Source organism: Odocoileus virginianus, chromosome 30 (assembly GCF_023699985.2).
Source record: "Odocoileus virginianus isolate 20LAN1187 ecotype Illinois chromosome 30, Ovbor_1.2, whole genome shotgun sequence".
NCBI classification, from domain to species: Eukaryota; Metazoa; Chordata; class Mammalia; order Artiodactyla; family Cervidae; genus Odocoileus; species Odocoileus virginianus.
Genome location: NC_069703.1, coordinates 4598336 through 4610114, shown reverse-complemented (window position 1 = coordinate 4610114; position 11779 = coordinate 4598336).

The window sequence follows — 11779 nt, the reverse complement described above, 5'->3', positions numbered from 1 at the left end:
GCCAGAAGTCCTGTTAAATATTCTATAGGGCACAGTCCAGCCTCCCCTAACCGGGAGTCTTCTTTCCCAAATGTCAACAGTGCTGAGGGTTTGAAACTTTGCACCAGAGGCACAGTGATCTAGCTAGCATGTAATAAAATTGGAAAGGAATAGAAGATGGAAAATTTAGATGGCAAGGTAACAAATAAAATGATGCTCAAATTTCAAAAAATAATGTGTATTTATGTTGGTTTTTTCCCCCCACTAGTTTCTAAATAGAAAGTTGGGAAGGTGATATTGTAAGTTGAAGAAAGCATTATTGGAAGGTAAGCTATACTTAGGGAATAGAGAGTAGACTCAGGTAGGTAAGAAAATAAGCAAAGGTAATTTCTCCCTCATGTCATTGGCATATAGGACTCCACTAAGGTTTGAAGCCCTGGAGAGGCAATGATGAAGGTGACATTACTGTGAGAAACTGTCTCAGGTCAAAAGAGGGGAGTGAACTGTGGCTAAGAAACCTAAGAGAATATTTTTGTAAGAAGATGTAAGAGGATAACTACAGAACGACTTACCAAATGTCTTAAAGTAATAGATGACTATTTTGTTAGTTCATAATTTATTCTGGCAGTCTGTTTAACCATATGCACAGTCTCCTGAATATGATTTAAATGTTAAATCCTAATTATGAAACTCCAATTCAAAACAATTTTAGGCAAGCCTGTCGAGAATTAATGGGAATGCAAATTATGAAGTCAGCCTCATTAGGGAAATTCACATTAATTTTAATTTTGGACAGGTGTAAGCCTCTCTGAACTAATACCAAGTAGATCTAAATTAAAAATAAAACTGGTCAAAACTTTTAAAAGGTTATATTCTGCTAACCTGACTGATTCAGGAATATGTAACATAATCTCTTAACAAACAATTTTAAGATAATTAAAAATTTATGGATTATTAGGGGTCTTTAAAACTTTTAGGACTGATTTTGTTGACTTAGTTACCTCTTGTCTTGTTTCAACAGGCTTTCTTTGTACATACTGGATTACTGGAGTCAACTAACTTAGTATGCTGTGAGTCACTATATGTGCCTTTTTGTTTAATCAGTCTCTGAAATAAAGAAAGACAATTCAGTTCTACCAGCTGTGACAAAGAGAAGAAAGAAGGCATCAAAGCAAATGTGAAATTCTTTACAGTTGGCACACACAGTGAATATTGCTAATAACTTCTTGAATTTTCTGTCATGCCGATCAATATACCCCTTTAATCATTACAGTCAGTATTGTAACATTATTGGGTCATTCATCCACTATTCTTGCACTGACCACTTACTGTAACTTTAAATTTGTGCTCAGCCACTGCACTCTGAATGGGGACAGAGAAACAACTAAGAACAGCTCACAGTCTGGTGGGAGAGACTGACATTACCGAGCGTGGTGGCGCTCTGCATTCGATGTCATAGCTATTCATGGAGGAGCGCTGGAGGATGCCCGCCAGTGGCCTGGGACAAGGACAGTGCCTTAGGAAACCCCTAAGGCATTGGTATTCATTTTAAGAGATGGCAGTTGCTTAGTTAGGGTGGCAACATAGTGGTAATGGGAAGTGATCATACCTGGAAATATTTTAAAGGTAGAGCTAACAATTTATGGAATGAAATAAAAAGAGAGCAGTTAAGTATGAGTTCAAAGATTTTAGCAAAAACATTGAGGCTAGAGTTGCTGTTTACTGAGATCGAGAAAGCTGAAAAAGTAGGTTTGGGGAGGAAATGTCTTTGGTTTTGTCACATGATAAATGGTCTGATCCCCGGTCAGAGAACTAAGATCCTTTATGCTGTGGTGCAACAAAAACAAACAAACAAACAAAGACTAAAAAGACAGTGTCATAAGAAGGCAGTGAGGGGCTAAGTCAAAGGCTCCTGATATGTAACATGATGACAGAATTAAGCCCTGAACCTGGTAATGTGGACGTCACTGTAATGTTGTTAGGAGCTTGAGCTAAAAGCCTGATTAAAGTAGGCTGAGGAGAGAACGGAAGGTGATGAATAGAAGAAAGCACAAAAAATAGACTCATAGAAGATATTTTTCTGAAAGAGAAGCAAAGAAATGGGATAGTAGCTAGAAGATGAGCAAAAACAGAGGTGATGTGTGTGTGTGTAGAATGGCTGGCAGCTGATCTGGCGGAAAGGTGCATTAGTGCTCATAAACACGAGAATATGGAGCAGAATCCTTTTCTTCCACCTTGGTTAATTGTGTGTGCTCAGTCACGCAGTCAAGTCTGACTCTACGCAACCCCATGGCTATAGCCTGCCAGGCTCCTCTGTCCATGGCATTTTCCTGGCAAGAATACTGGAGTGGATTGCCATTTCCTCCTCCAGGGAATCTTCCTGATCCAGGGATCTAACCTGTGTCTCTCGCATCTCCTGCCTTGACAGGCAGATTGTTTCCCACTGTGCCACCTGGGTTGTAATTGTGTTTTCCTGAAAGCCTAGAATGTTCTCAATCCTGGTTGCAGTTTAGAATCCCATGGAGAAATTCTAAAAAAATACTGATTCCTAGGGTCCACCCCCAGAGTTAATTGGTTTGCATACTAGCATTACAAAAAAAGAAAAAATATTCTCCAAGTCACTGAGAACCACTGGGTCAGATGTTATAACACTTTATATATTGTAAGTGACTGGAAAGTTGGACACTTTTGTGTGATGGCAGCATCAGCACGGTAAGAAACAGGACCCATTTCAGAAAGGTAAGATTGTGTTAGCGCAGGGGGAGTTCTCAAGGAAGCAGCTGTTGAGACAAGTTGAATATTTACTGTAAAGGAAAGGAAAGGCGGCAGGATTGAGCTGAGTGAGAAATCCAGCTACAAAGCAGCCCCGTGATGACCTTTGCAGACCTCAGAGAGAGACCTGGAGCTAAAATGCTGTCAGTGTTGTCCTGTGTTGGATGGGAATGACCAGAACTAGGTGGATGAAGCTTATGGGGTTCTCCCTGGGAAGGGTGTAGCTCCCTGTAGTGGAAGCTGACTCTGAAGGAGATGGCAGCTGACCACTGCCTGCTGACAGCATGCTCAGCAACTGCGGCCAAAAGCCCCCACAGAGGGGGCACTCTGAGGGGAGCCTCACAGTGTCCGCCATGTATGTTAATGTCACAGGTTATGTACCTGGTTTTGGTCTGCGAGACAGGCTAGCAGGACAACATGAGCTTCCTTCTTAAGTCCCAGGAGACTCAGCCAGAGTTAGGTTATTTTGAGGAACTTGCTTAAATAACAATATTTGAATCAATGTTATCATTTTTCTTAAACTTCTGTTGTGCACATACTCAAACATAACTGGTTCACTAATGTGACCAAAGTTCATCTATGACTGCAGTTGAAGAAATATTAGTTCCATTTCCTACAGTATGTTCTTTGATAACTAAGAAATATTGAAATTGTGGGAAGTTTTGGACAATTTTTTCTGTCAGTCAATTTATAGTTTAAGTATGTAATAATTTAAAATTATAAATACAACGAGGAAGATGGATCAGTGGATAAAAATAAGATGCTTGAAATCAGTGATGGTATTCATGGGTAATGAGGAAAGTTTAGAACAACCTAAGACCAGGGAGGTGTGTTTTGTCCCTGAGACATTTTGCACTGTTATCAGCAGTGCTGCTCCCGCCACAGTGAGAAAAATGCATGGAGAAACCAACCGAAAAGAGACAGTAAAAGGGAAAGATATACTTAGAAGTTTATTTAAAATGTGAAGCCTGTCATTGAGGAGATGCAAATGAGTCTAAAACACAGTATTTTTTGTAGCCATTATCATTGCAATGCTATATATGTATTTTTTAAAGTACACATTTTGAAGGAAAAATCACAAGATATCTTTCAACTAAATAGAGACATCATAGCTAGAGGTTATGTAATGAAAAGCACAAACCCCAATCAAATGAAGGCTTGCTTGATAGTCCTTTTAAGGTCAGATAAACTAAGGGACTGTGGCTTCATTGCTATGAAGCTTGGAGAATTTTCCTTTGAAAGCACAGCCATTGTAGGAAAAAGGAGGGAGAAATGCTTTTATAGAGATGTATATCTTGAATTGACTCAATATTCACTTAAATGAGTCTGAAGCAGGAATATGTGAATTGCCTTTAATTGGAAAATTTAAATGTAATTTCCCTCCCCACCATCAGTGAGATAAGGTCTCACAAGGTGGTTTAATTCAATTATAGAAATTAAGAACACTACCTGATTACTTACTCTTCTGTGTGTAATGTTAATTTTTCAGGTGACAAATGTATTATTTATTTTATTGAAAAAGAGTAATTATCCAAATGAGTTTAAATATTTGGTTTATATTTTATTTACATGATAAAATGACAATATTTATAATGAAGTAAAGAACAGCATCCACTATCTTCATACACTGAAAAAGTGATTTAATGTCTCTTTTCTTTGAAAGTCATTGTATCATTGACCATATGACGCCAGAGATTCTATTTATCAGCAAACTGGCACAGTTATAAAAATATCCACCAACAAGTACCTAAAATTATTTTTCATCCAACACACTTTCGGCAACATTCTGGCAACAATTATCCTGATGTAGCTCATAAAATAATTAAAAAAAAAAACTGTTGTCATCTGTATCCACATACTTATGTGAATCCTAGTTCTCAAAATATTATGACATTCATACCCAGAAGAGAAATTGGTTGGGTGTCAAATCTGAAGTGTGAACCGGCAGCCCCAGTGGTTGTAATCTTTCATTCAGCCAGATTGTCTCAAATTGTTAGTAGTTAATTTCATTAGTGACTTCATTACTGCACTAACTTTTCCTCCATTAATCAATAAAGGAGGTAGGGACATTTTATTGTTTTAGCTGGTGGCAAGAATTTTTTAAAATTATTTTTTATTGAAGGATAATTATAATATTGTGTTAGTTTCTGCCATGCATCATCATGGATCAACCGTAGGTATACATATGCCCCCCTCTTCTGGAACCTCCCTCCCACCTTCTATCCCATCCCACTCCTCTAGGTTGTCACAGAGCTCTGGCTTGAGTTCCCTGAGTCATATAGCAAATTCTCACTGGCTATCTATTTTATATACGCTTCCACATTATTCTCTCCATTTGTCCCACCCTCTCCTTACCCCCATGTCCATAAGCCATTCTCTACATCTGCGTCTCCACCGCTGCTCTGCAAATGGGCTCAGCAGTACCATCTTTCTAGATTCCATATATATGAGTTACTATACAATATTTGTGTTTCTCTTTCTGACTTACTTTACTCTGTAGACTAGGCTCTAGGTTCATCTATCTCATTAGCACTGACTCAACTGCATTCCTTTTTATGGCTGAGTAATATTCCATTGTACACATTTACCACAACTTCTTTATGCAGTCATCTGTCAAGTGACATCTAGGTTTCTTCCAGGTCTTAGCTACTGTAAATAGTGCTGCAATGAAAATTTGGGTCTTTTTCAATTATAGTTTCTCAGGGTATATGCCCAGTAGTGGGATTGGGTCATTTGGTGCTTTATTCCTTGTTTTTTAAGGAATCTCCATACTGTCTTCCATAGTGGCTAGAACAATTTACAGTGTCATCAACAAAGCAGGAGGGTTCCCTTTTCTCCACATCCTCTCCAGCATTTATTGTTTGTAGACTTTTGATGATGGCCATTCTGACTGGTGTGAAGTGATATCTCATTGTAGTTTTGATTTGCATTTCTCTAATAGTGAGTGATGTTGAGCATCTTTTCATGTGTTTGTTAGCATCTGTATGTCTTCTTTGGAGAAATGTCTGTTTAGGTCTTCTCACATTTTGGTTGGGTTGTTGTTTTTTCTGTTATTGAGTTGCCTGAGCTGCTTGTATTTTTTGGTAATTAATCCTTTGCCAGTTGTTTAATTTGCTATTATTTTCTCCCATTTTGAGGGCTGTCTTTTCACCTTGTTTATAGTTTCTTTGCTGTGCTAAAGCTTTTAAGTTTAATTAGGTCCCATTTGCTCATTTTTGCTTTTATTTTCAATACTTTAGGGGGTGAGTCATAGAGGATCTTGCTGTGATTTATGTCACAGAGTGTTCTGCCTATGTTTTCCTCTGAGAGTTTTATAGTTTCTGGTCTTACATTTAAGTATTAATCTATTTTGAGTTTATGTTTGTGTATGGTGTTAGGAAGTGTTCTAATTTCATTCTTTACACGTAGCTGTCCATTTTCCCAGAACCACTTATTGAAGAGACTGTCTTTGCCCCAAGATGGCAAGAAATTTTAAACCTTTATATTTTAACAGAAATTTGACCTCATCACATAAAGGATGGCAAAAATCATACATATTTTAAAGATAAGGACACTTTAAATTAATTTTCAACATGTCACCTTAACTTAAACTCCCAAACTCCTTAGGAATAGCTCAACAGCCTCTACAGTTCAGTTAAGTTCAGTTGCTCAGTCGTGTCTGACTCTTTGTGACCCCGTGGGCTGCAGCACGCCAGGCCTCCCTGTCCATCCCCAACTCCCGGAGTTTACTCATACTCATGTCCATTGAGTCGGTGATGCCATCCAACCATCTCATCCTCTGCCGTCCCCTGCTCCTCATGCCTTCAATCTTTCCCTGCATCAGGGTCTTTTCAAATGAGTCAGTTCCTCACATCAGGTGGCCAAAGTATTGGCATTTCAGCTTTAGCATCAGTCCTTCCAAAGAATATACAGGACTGATTTCCTTTAGGATAGACTGGTTCGATCTCCTTGCAGTCCAAGGGACTCTCAAGAGTTTTCTCCGACACCACAGTTCAAGAGCATCAATTCTTTGGTGCTCAACTTTCTTTATAGTCCAACTCTCACATCCATACATGACTACTGGAAAAACCATAGCTTTGACTAGACAGACCTTTGCTGGCAAAGTAATGTCTCTGCTTTTTAATATGCTGTCTAGGTTGGTCATAGCTTTTCTTCCAAGGAGCAAGCCTCTCTTAATTTCATGGCTGCAGTCACCATCTGCAGTGATTTTGGAGCCCCCCAAAATAAAGTCTGCCACTGTTTCCAGGAGAAACTTCATAAATACTGATGTGTATAAATGGTATCCAGGAGAATTTAAAAAATAATTGACTTTTTGGAACAGCAAAATTGAGCAAAAAGTACAGTTTCCACAGATCCCTGCCCTACACATGCATAGCTGTCTCCATTATCAACATCCCCCACCAGAATGGTATATTTGTTATAGTTGATGAAACTACACTGATGCTGTATTATCACTCAGAGTCCATAGTTTACATTAGGATTCATTCTCTGTGTTGTACATTCTATGGACTTGGGCAAATTTATGGGTATTTAAGCAAGGGAGCAGAGTTGCTTTTAGAATGATTACTTTGATAGTCATATAGGCTGTGTTGTAAAATATTGTCGCCTTAAAATTAATAATAGTAACATTTGAGTTACTTGATTACTGTAGTCACATAATAGCTTAACAGCTACATGTGGCTACTGTACTGGACAGCATAGATAAGGCACATTTCCATAATGCAGGACCTTCTAATGGACAGTTATGTATATAAAGGATGAACTGTAGAGTGGAAAAACTGGTAGCAAGAAAAACAACTAAGAATTTATTAATGTAGTAGGACACTGACTCAAAAAGTGACGTAAAAGTTTGTATTCCATAATACTTTTTGCTTCTTTCTGGCTGTGCCACGTGGCATGCTGGACCTTAGTTCCCCAGCCAGGGATCGAACTAATGACCCCTGGCATGGAAGCTCGGAGTCTTAACTACTGGACCACCAGGGAAGTCCCTCTATAATACATTTTTACACAACATATTTTCAAAAATCATAATTTTTCAGGAAGAAGAAAGAGGAGAAAGTAATTTACTAAAATACAATTGAACTTTAGACTGATTTTGTTATAATCACAGAATTTCCTCCAGAAATGAACTTCATAGTCTTTTCTCTAAGCCTCTATTTGACTGAATCCACTTCAATCGGTCATTCGGCTTATGTTTGAACATAAAGCAGTGAGCACATGGTCTCCTGAGATATGACATGTCACCTTGGAAGACTGTCCAGGTGGAATCTGTCCTGAAGTGGCTGATGCAGCCTTCTGGAAAGCTCAGGGCTTTCAGAATTTTGTGTGCTGATTACCAGTTAGGGAAGGAGCTGAGTCAGATTGGAAGGGCTCCTGCATTTAGGTCCAAGCTCCACCTCTGAAGACATAGGCAGTCTCTTTTTCTGTATTCATCCTCACTTTCAAATAGAAAAAAATAAATAAATAAGTAAATAAATAAACCCCCAAAGACAAAATCCTCTATAAAGAGCCACAGGATAAAGTTATATGGGGTAGCACATTTGACAAATTTGAAGTGCTGGGGGGGGGGGGGGGGGTAGAAGTTTTTATTATTACAAAGCCCTGGGGAACTGTGGTGACAAAATCAAGTCCAAGAAAGCTGACATCATAGCAGGGTAACCCTTTAAGGAGTTGAAAGCTGTTGTTACAGCAGGTACACTTTATGAAACTTGTGAAAGAATAAGACTACAAAGTTATATTAGGTTATTAGAACATATGTAAGTAAAGATTAATATATTCCTAGTACAGGAGATCAGAAAAAGGCATTCTCTTAAATATATTTCTTATTACTGGCTCAGGTAAGAACATGAAAGTTCAGGTCTATAAAGTAGTGCAAAAGCCTTAAGACAGATAGACTTGGAGGACTAAAACTCCTAGAAAACAAAATTCTAATTTTTTAAAATAGATGAATCTTTAATCCCTATGTTGATTTTTTAAAATGTATTCTTCACTTTATTAATTTCAACAGAATTTTGTGCACTTGGAAATAGTATGTATGTGTGAAACATACACAATGTTAGGTGCATTTATGGTTTCAGGTTTCCTATGAGAACTGTATACCTTCTCCTCACCCTCCCTCCCACAAAGGATCTTCTGGCCACAGGTTGAGGGCATGTCTTCTACACCATGTAAGCTTATCCCTCTCTGATCTGCCTTTCACTAGCCTCTCCTTTGGCTTCACCACCATCATTTTTCTAAAGATCTGTGGGTCTTGACATGAAGCACTGCTTGGACACTCTTTTCTCCTTTTGGTTCTTAAGACTAAAGAATGTCTACAGATCAGTCATCAAACATAGCTTACACCCTCGGTGATTTTTTTTTTTCTGGTTGAGATATAACTGACATAGAACTTTGTATTAGTTTTAGGTATACTAAAACTTTTATTTAGAATGACTTTACAGAGATATAATGAGAAAGTAAAATGTCCAAAAAAAAAAAAAAAAAGAAAAGTAAAATGTCCAGATATTTCTGGAAAAGTCTGCTAGTTTTAACATCAGTTCAATTTCCATTAAGAATAACAACCAGAAAGTTCATTTTCCACCAGCAAAGACAATGAGTATACTGACACAATTTCGATTTTAATGAAATAAAAATTGGCTGAGGGGCTTGACTGTTTCACTGCTTAAGAAAATTTAGAAAAAAATGTCTACAAGTACTGAAGTGTGCTGTATTGCTACTGAGACAGAGGGAGGACAGTGGTGCTGGTGTTTAATCTGAAACTAACAATATGACAAAAAACTGTGTGTGAAATAAATGCATATTGTTAGAAGTTGCCTAAGCAATTTTCTTTGGTAATTGAATCTGTCCTCATTTATGAAACAAATCTACTGTGTATAGTATCACCTGGGTGCAGTGGGAGATTAGAAAGTAGTAGAACAAGAGGTGATTTCCTTCAGATACTTGAAATCTCTCTCTTGTGAAGATGGGACTGACCTTCCAAAGACAGTGTCCTGCTCCTCACCCAATAGGCTACTTTCTGTCTAGTCTCCAACAGTCACTTCTGGCCTCAGATTTCTCTTTCATGTAATTCAGGAACTTGATTAGGTGAGCTGAGAAATATCATTATGGCTTTATTTCTACTTAATAGCAATAATTGTTTGATCCTTTAATAAAGCCATTTATTGACATATTTTATCACATTTAATTTTCACAAAAATTATTCTTACACCATTGTGTATCCTTGACTTTGAGAGAGTAAATAATATATTCAAGGTCACAGACCTTGCAGGAGAACAAAGACAGGATTTGATCCCATGCCCAGGATACTACGACATGTATTTTGCATAGTGTTAAATCACTTTTGCAGCACAACCTGTGACTAAACAGAATAAATTTCTCAATCTGTTAGCAACCAGGGGGATCATAGCAGGACAAAGAGGATCTCACACACTGTATTTTTTGTTTTTTGTCATAAAGAGCCAAAATATGGTGAAATAAAATAAATTATCAGGTTCAGGTGGTTAGGATTGGTGACAACGTGACTATTTCAGCTTAGCTTATCTAAAAATCATTCAACTTTTTGTGACATTCAATTCACCTTTATCAAAAAACATTTTACTTTCAGATAAGTGTAGATTCCCATGTAGCTCTCAGAAATAATACAGAGAAATCCCAGATGCCCTTCCCCTAGTTTCTCTTATAGTTAACTCCTGAATTACTGCTCTTGGGGAGGAAGACATTTTCCTCTGCCTTCTAGGTTCTCCTGGCTGATTTACGAATATAATTGACATGAGAGAGATTCACAGAAGGAAAAATCAAACCAAAGCTTAAAAACAGGTATATGCAAGAGAGGGCTTCCCTGGTGACTCAGTGATAAAGAATCTGCCTGCTATGCAGGACAGACACTACTTGGCAACTGAACAACAACAACAAATGCTGGAAAGACCCAGGAAAACTGAGTAATTCACCAAAATGGCCAGATATCTCATCTTAAATTCCATCCTCTGCTAAAGACAAAACAAGATGTTGACAGAAGGGAGTGTCAGTTATGGGAAAGCTGAGTGCCAAAAAACTGACACTTGAACTGTGGTGTTGGAGAAGACTCTTGAGAGTCCCTTGGACACCAAGGAAATCAAAGCAGTCAGTCCTAAAGGAAATCAACCCTGAATATTCACTGGAAGGACTGATGCTGAAGCTGAAGCTCCAATACTTTGGCCACCTAATGTGAAGAGTCAACTCACTGGAAAAGACCCTAATGCTGGGAAAGATGGAGGGCAGGAGGAGAAGGGGGTGACGGGATGAGATATTTGGATGGCATCACTGATTGACTCATTGGACAGGAGTTTGAGCAAACTTCGTGGGATAGTGAAGGACAGGGAAGCCTGGCATGCTTCAGTCCTTGGGGTTGCAGAGTTGGACACAACTTAGCAACTGAACAATGTACCTCAAACCAGGTAAAGTAAAACAAGGATACAGTAAACAAGGATAAGGTTGTTATGTAGACAGAAGTCTATGCCTTTTCTATTGATAACAGTTTCTACAGATTTGGAAATCCTCTTCTTCCTGCTACATTCAGGGAGACACCCTTAAAAGTGGAGATTTCCCTAATAAAAGCTAATGTTTCTTAAAAGGGGTCACTCCTTTTTTAGTTTTCCCATGGCTACTGTTTCTTAGAAAATGACAAGCTTAAAATAATTAATATGCCAAAGAGACACATTTTGAGGTGGCAAATTCTCCTTCCCTACACTGTAGTATAATACCACAAAACTGACATTGGTGCAAACCATAAGTTTTATTCAGATTGTACCAGTTTACCAACACTCATTTGTGTTATATGTACTTTGTCCTATGCAATTTTATCACAAGGGTACACTCATGACCATAACCACAGTTGTACACAGAACAGTTACATCATCAGGATCCTTTGTACTACCTTTTTAAAGCCATAACCACTCACCTCTAATCTCTGACAATCACTAATCTGTTCTTCATCTCTTTCAGTTTAGGTCAAGAATGTTAGATAAGTGGAATCATATAGTATGTAATCTTT